We start from the raw sequence: 6,000 nt of genomic DNA on the forward strand, positions 1-6,000 counted from the left end.
AAAGCTCCTATTGCAGGTTACATTGCTTGAGTGCATACCTGTGTCACCAAGTTGCGTTACACTGAAAGAACGCGGCGAGCAACTAAATTAAACGTATCATCCGTAACAAACAGGAACCTGTATACGCAATCGAAATCGAGAGCGGCCGGGAAAATAAGCAGATCTTCCTCTGCGCGACCATCCTCTCATTCCCGCGAGACCCGGGAAACACGCGAGAAGGAAGAACAAGATAGAAGGACCGGGGGAGGCGTGCAATGCGATTGCCGCGCGGTTAGCGAATATATTCGGCGAGGTTCGGCGAGCGGGGAGAAAGGGGATCGTATAATAAAACGGGGGCCCGGCCCGGCACCGAGATGAAGGCGAAATTGGGCGACGCTCGCGCGTGAAAAGAGAACGGCCGATTGGCACGGGGATGGGAGACGGAAGGGCGAAAGGGTTATGGGGCCCATCGAATCAGCCGGGGTCGGCGAGGCTCTTAAGCCTCTTTCCGTATACCTCTGGGAGGAAGGGGACGAAGGGAGGCATCGGCGCCACCGATGCATTTGCGGTCGGCAGCAGCGTCGCGGGCGTCGGAGCCGGGCGACGAAATGGCGCGAAATTGCTGCGGACTCCCCCTCGACGGCCGGCGATGGGGGAGGGGGAGGAGGGCGAGGACTCCGAACGAATCGCCGGCTCATTTCCTGCGCCTCGAGCGGCAGGCAGCGAGCCGACGGGACGGAGTGTCGCGTCGTCGTCGAGGGCTCGCGCGTTACTTTCCGCGCGCTAGGCAAACCCTGGCGCTGTTAGCGGTCTCCGCCGTCGACCGATGGGAGAGAAAACGCGAGCGGGCGACGCCGGCGCGCGGGAGACAGAAATGAGATTGATTCAATTTCCTCCGCGCACAACGCCGGCTCGCCCCGGCCCCCTCCAAACGCCGCGCGCCGCCGTTGCGGCGATGGGCTTTCCCTCCGAACTCGTCTTCATTTTTTATTTGTTTCCTTTTTGTTTTCCGATCGGCCACGGTGGTCTTTCGCCCGCGTCCTCCTCTCTTTATGTGTGATTATTTATTTGTTTATTCTTTGCTCTCGCAGCATCCTCCTTCCAGCGGCACCACCACCACGACCAACACCTCTCTTCCAATCTAGCCTAGGCACATAGGCCGCTTCGTAGCCGCCGTCACGATCTCACGCAGGCTCTGCGCTTCAGTCCATTTGCAAGGCGAGGAAACTTGTATCTACTGGCCACACTCGCCACCCCTCCCCCCCTCCCAATCGGCCAACGAGCAGCGTATTTATATTATAAAGGCTGTCAGATACTACAAAGACAAAAAACAATAAGTCTTACTGCTTACTCGTGCCATAATTTTTCTGGCCACGCACCCGTGATTTAGTGACGTGTTTCTTCTTTTTTAAATCCAAGCCACTCAGAACTGAAGAACCACAAAGTATACCACAAGGTTGCGCTGCACTATATTGTTGGCGACGACGTCACGCTACCCGCCTTCTTTTCACGTTGTGTCATCGCCGATGTAATTTAGGGATGTTTCTGGTTCTCTTTCTAGCGTTCTTGCAACCACCACCCCATCACTTAGCTTTCCTTCTAGTCGGGCTCTTCCAGCTGTGTTCGTCGCGTCAGCGTCTATTAGCTGCGCGAAACGAAGGTGAAAGAAAGTCCCCTTGTACACTCGTCATCGGTGAGGAATGACAGCAACAAAAGGAGCAAAAAGAGAAAAGCCGATGTAAACAGAGGAAGACGACAAAACGAGAGAAAGGAACCACCCCCGCTTTTACGCAAAAATAACAAGAAATAAACTGTGCGGTATTTGTTTTTTTACTTTGTTAAAGGTCTCTCCCACTAATATTGCCGAGTTTTGGTTTTCTTATTTAGCAACGAACTCTCTGGTAGGCTCTCCTTCGACAATGGCGTTCGGGGGGTTCTCGGTGGAGTGAGTCAAGACTGCTGTTTCTTATGCACTGCGGCACTAAAGTAACACTCGTCTTCTTGTCATTGTTCCTTGACTTTTTCTGTGTGTGTAAATATTACTTGTCGAATCCGCACCCCTCCCTTTTTGCTGACTCTCGTCGCTTCTGCTTTCACAACACAGAAGTATGATCACGATTATTCTGCCTCAAACAAATGTCGCCGCCTTGCAAAAAGAAAGAGCTGATTCTGCCCACGTCTCCACGTCACGGCGCTCAGTGTGTCGTAAAAAATGCATTTTTTTATTTTAAGTGGAAAGTATTGATGAAAGCTCCTATTGGCTACGACATGTTTGTTTGCTGCTCTATTAAATACTGCCCATGTTGCTACTTCCACAAACTGGAAATGTCGCTGCATACGCTACAATCCAGAGAGAATTACAATTTGATTAGCACGTGAAATTTCATCGCGGTATGTTTCGAGCTAAAAAAAGATTTGGCCAATTTCGAAATTTCTAGGCCGTTGGCATTGACGTCATTTCTTCGCAGCGCCAAATAAACCACGTGCTCATTATATAGCATATATGAATCCCACAGTTAACAATCTCACACGTGTATGGTGCTATGGATCTGCGTTGTAAATATAATTAATACTGAAACACCGACGACCTTCTTTTGGAAGTCTGATTGGTTCAATGACTTGTTACCTTCGTCGTTAGTTGTTCGACCAGGGTAGATGATTTTAAAATGATATTAAAGGTGTGCCTTGTCCTTTTTCTCGTGAAAATGATTCCGTAAACTTTGGTTTCAAACTGAAATAATTGAAGACAATTTAACGAGGGGAAACAGTTGCATGATTCAAGGAGCCATGGTAGCTCCGTCGGTACCAAATTAGTCCGGTTACAGACGCCAATTTGAACCTCATTAAACTGCGTTGACGAAAAGTAAACAGCGCACCGCTAAACAGCCCAAAGTCACCTTTAGCCTTTTTATGAGCGCGTCGTGTCGATAACCTTGAAAAGAATACTTTTCTTCAGAAAGAGCAATTGCCGAAGACAAATCGAGGGCCTACAGAATACGCAATCCTACCGGAGATCACCGGCAACGGACACGACAACAGTATTGTTTGTTCCAGCTTTAATTTACTTTCGAAGGACTTGCAAGGACTTACAAAAAATTGCAACTGCCTGCTTTCGAGGAATTTAGCTATTTCGTGTTCAGAAACACAAACCCACAGAAACAGCGGTAGCCCTGTCCATTTAATTGCTACCTTTCATCGCTGGCGTTGCACAAAATACTAAAAGAACCTGTAATACCACGTGTACAATAGTATGCTGTTTAGACAAGCTGTATTGAATGCAATCTAATTTAGACCCGGAAAGTTTCAAGGGCAATTTCGGGAACGAAGAAACCCCTAGGCGGATGATTTATATCTGTTGACAATATCCTGCCTCATTAGTCTGTCAAAGCGAACTTGTGCATCTTTTAATAGGGAACCATTAGTGTGCAAACCGTGCTCTAGATTATAAAAACCCAATGTCCTTTCTGGCAGGCTCTCTGAAAAAAAGGCCAACACAATTACGGCCATCACCCACACATCGATCGGACGGTATACTTGATAACAGCGAGCTGGCTGCTTTAATTAGCGGGTAACAGCTACACGCATGGAGACGTCCCGGGAAACGTTATATGAATAACCGAATGACGCCGCACATATCAATCAGTCTAATTGCTTCCAAGATATTTTGAGTTGCTATTGAAATGAGATACACAATGCATGATTCTTCATCTATTTCAATGTTTCATCCAACTGTTGCTATTATCTTTTGTACGTAACGAAGCAATCATGGAATACTTTTTCTCCTGCTTACAAAGCCGCCACAGTCGGTGGCTTATTTTTTTTATAGCACTCAGACGACTTGGACAAATTAACTTAACTTTTGAAACTCTGGCGGAATGGTTTCGGTAGACACGTGGACCAAACTGCGCATGTGCGAATTGAGGTTGTTCTATTTAATTCTCCGTTAATTTTGCCAACCAAAAAAAAAAAAAAAAAGGAATATCAGGCTTGTCCAACCCCGTGGCGAGACCCAGTCCTAGAAAGGCGAAACCCATGTATTGCCTCCCCCTCAATCCCCCCCTCTCTCTTTCACACCTCTCTTTCCTCGCGTCCCGCTTCAGACTCAAGCGCCGCGTTGCGCGTTTGCAACGGAGCCTGCGAGGCGTCCGCTCATTCCAGGCCCCTAACAGATTTATTCTAACTCTCCACCCGCCCCTCCTCTCCCGCCTTCTTCTTTCATTCTACGAAGGAGGAATCGGGATTGCCTGGCGGACGGACTGATTGCTCCCTTTGAAAGAAGGGGTTTCCGCGTCTGACACAAGAGCGTTTGGCAACGAGCTCCAAGGAGCGCGTTCTTTTCCAGCCATGCTCTCACGCCTCGCGAGGGAAAGGAGGACGAGGAAGGGGATGGGAGAACCGAAGAAAGGAAGCCTGCTTCCGAGTCTCTTCAAAGAGAGCAATTTCCTTCACTTTGTTCGCCCCGTTTTCCTGTTATACAATCCCTCTCTTCTCAGGATCCCGCCGTGTCATGAATTAAACCTTTGCCAACTCCCCGTAGACGACCGGCAGAAACGCGCAGCAGCCTGCCTGACATAGATAGATGTGGCACTCGATGTGCGCAGTAGCGTTGATGTTGATAGTGCCGATGACATGCCTTCGAACAGCAAGTGGGATAAATTAGAAAGAACGATTAATTGAACGAAAATCAAACACTCAACCCGAGGATCTTCATTTATTTTATCTCACGTGTTTCATAAGTACCGGCTCACGCACCGGCAAGAACAACAGCCCATTCAGTATTGAAAGAGTTATCAGCGTTCCAGATGAACAAATACGCATTAGAAATGGTAGTTTCATTGTAAAAGCTCGCCGACGGGCAACCCTATTGACTACGTATGAATTTCCCCGTCCCCTTATCACCGTCGCTGATTGCGCGGTGTCTTGTTTCGGGAAGCGAAACGCACCGCTATCTCAAAGCGTGCTCGTCTCGGGCCAGTTAGCGCGCGACATGTCCCCTATCTGCTCATCACTCTCTTAGCGACCTATCGCACGCGAGTCATCTTACCCCCGGCGCGAATCCGCGACGAGCGAGCAGGAATATATGACCATGATATTTACCGAAAGCGCACGCTACACTCAATATACAAAATATATAAAACACTGTACGCATCAGAACAACTGCCGAATTGTTTGGACCAAGCGACGACTTGATGTTTGCTTGGCTATACTCGACCGGAACGATTCACTCCCACCGCGAACTTCACAAAGGCAAACGAATTTAATAGGTACCATGTGTTGACACGAAAAATGATCGGACCAACCAAGTGCCACGACCACGCATTTCCGCGGCCGTAAGCGAAGTCTAAGTGGTGCTGGAAGAGACAAGAGGGAGGAAAACACTTACTCGGTTACGGACGCCGACGGAGCCTCCAAATCTGATCCTCTCTACGACGACCTCTCAGCCGTGCGTTCCAAAGTCACTTTTCCGGGGCGCTCGCACCAAAATCCAGTGGGATGAAAGGTTTCGACAACACCCTCACTCACTCAGTGAATCATCGTGGCGGTTGCTAGTCATGGATACGGGCAACCACCAGCAGAGTACACGACGCACAGCCACGCAAACACGGTCTCCGAGAGGCGCTCGCTGCCGCCGTCAATGAACTGTCAAGAGCCGTTTTCAGAGGCGCCGATCGCGATCCGCGCTCCGCATCCGTCTGCCGTGCCAAGCGCCGGCCGACTATGGCAATAATCAGACGCCCGGCACAGCGGCTGCCGCGTACGAGCGTGCGGGGAAAGCCGCCACTCCTCCTGGCGGCCTGCACATGATGTCACGCGCGGAGCTCCCGCCTCCGTGCGCGCTTAGGGGCATCTAACGGAGGTTGACTGAACTTGGAGGTGGCGTCCTCTTGGAGGGTTTCCCTGTGCGGTCGGTGGTGCGGTCCCCAGAAAGCAAGTTTTGCAAGTCAAGTACAGTAATGGTGGACTCATTTGAGAATGATGATGACGATAGTTGTGTGCTCACAGCCGGCTTACGGGGTACGT

The 6,000-nt window shown here is 49.8% G+C and overlaps 1 protein-coding gene across 3 annotated transcripts in view; it reads right to left on the bottom strand.

Annotated features, from left to right (window-relative positions):
- LOC144177798 (uncharacterized) overlaps positions 1–5,748 on the bottom strand; it is a 126,964-nt gene extending 121,216 nt beyond the window's left edge. For 2 of the 3 annotated variants that reach the window (XM_077705366.1, XM_077705369.1), the window contains exon 1: positions 5,363–5,747. The gene's annotated coding sequence lies outside the window, so the exon portion shown is untranslated. Of the gene's footprint in view, positions 1–5,362 lie in introns of all 3 variants that reach the window. The other variant, XM_077705367.1, reaches the window with a different exon arrangement.
- Between the last annotated feature and the right edge of the window lie 252 nt (positions 5,749–6,000).

The sequence above is a fragment of the Haemaphysalis longicornis genome, unplaced genomic scaffold (assembly GCF_048455015.1).
Source record: "Haemaphysalis longicornis isolate Haplotype H1 unplaced genomic scaffold, Haemaphysalis longicornis Haplotype H1 scaffold_31, whole genome shotgun sequence".
Lineage (NCBI taxonomy): Eukaryota > Metazoa > Arthropoda > Arachnida > Ixodida > Ixodidae > Haemaphysalis > Haemaphysalis longicornis.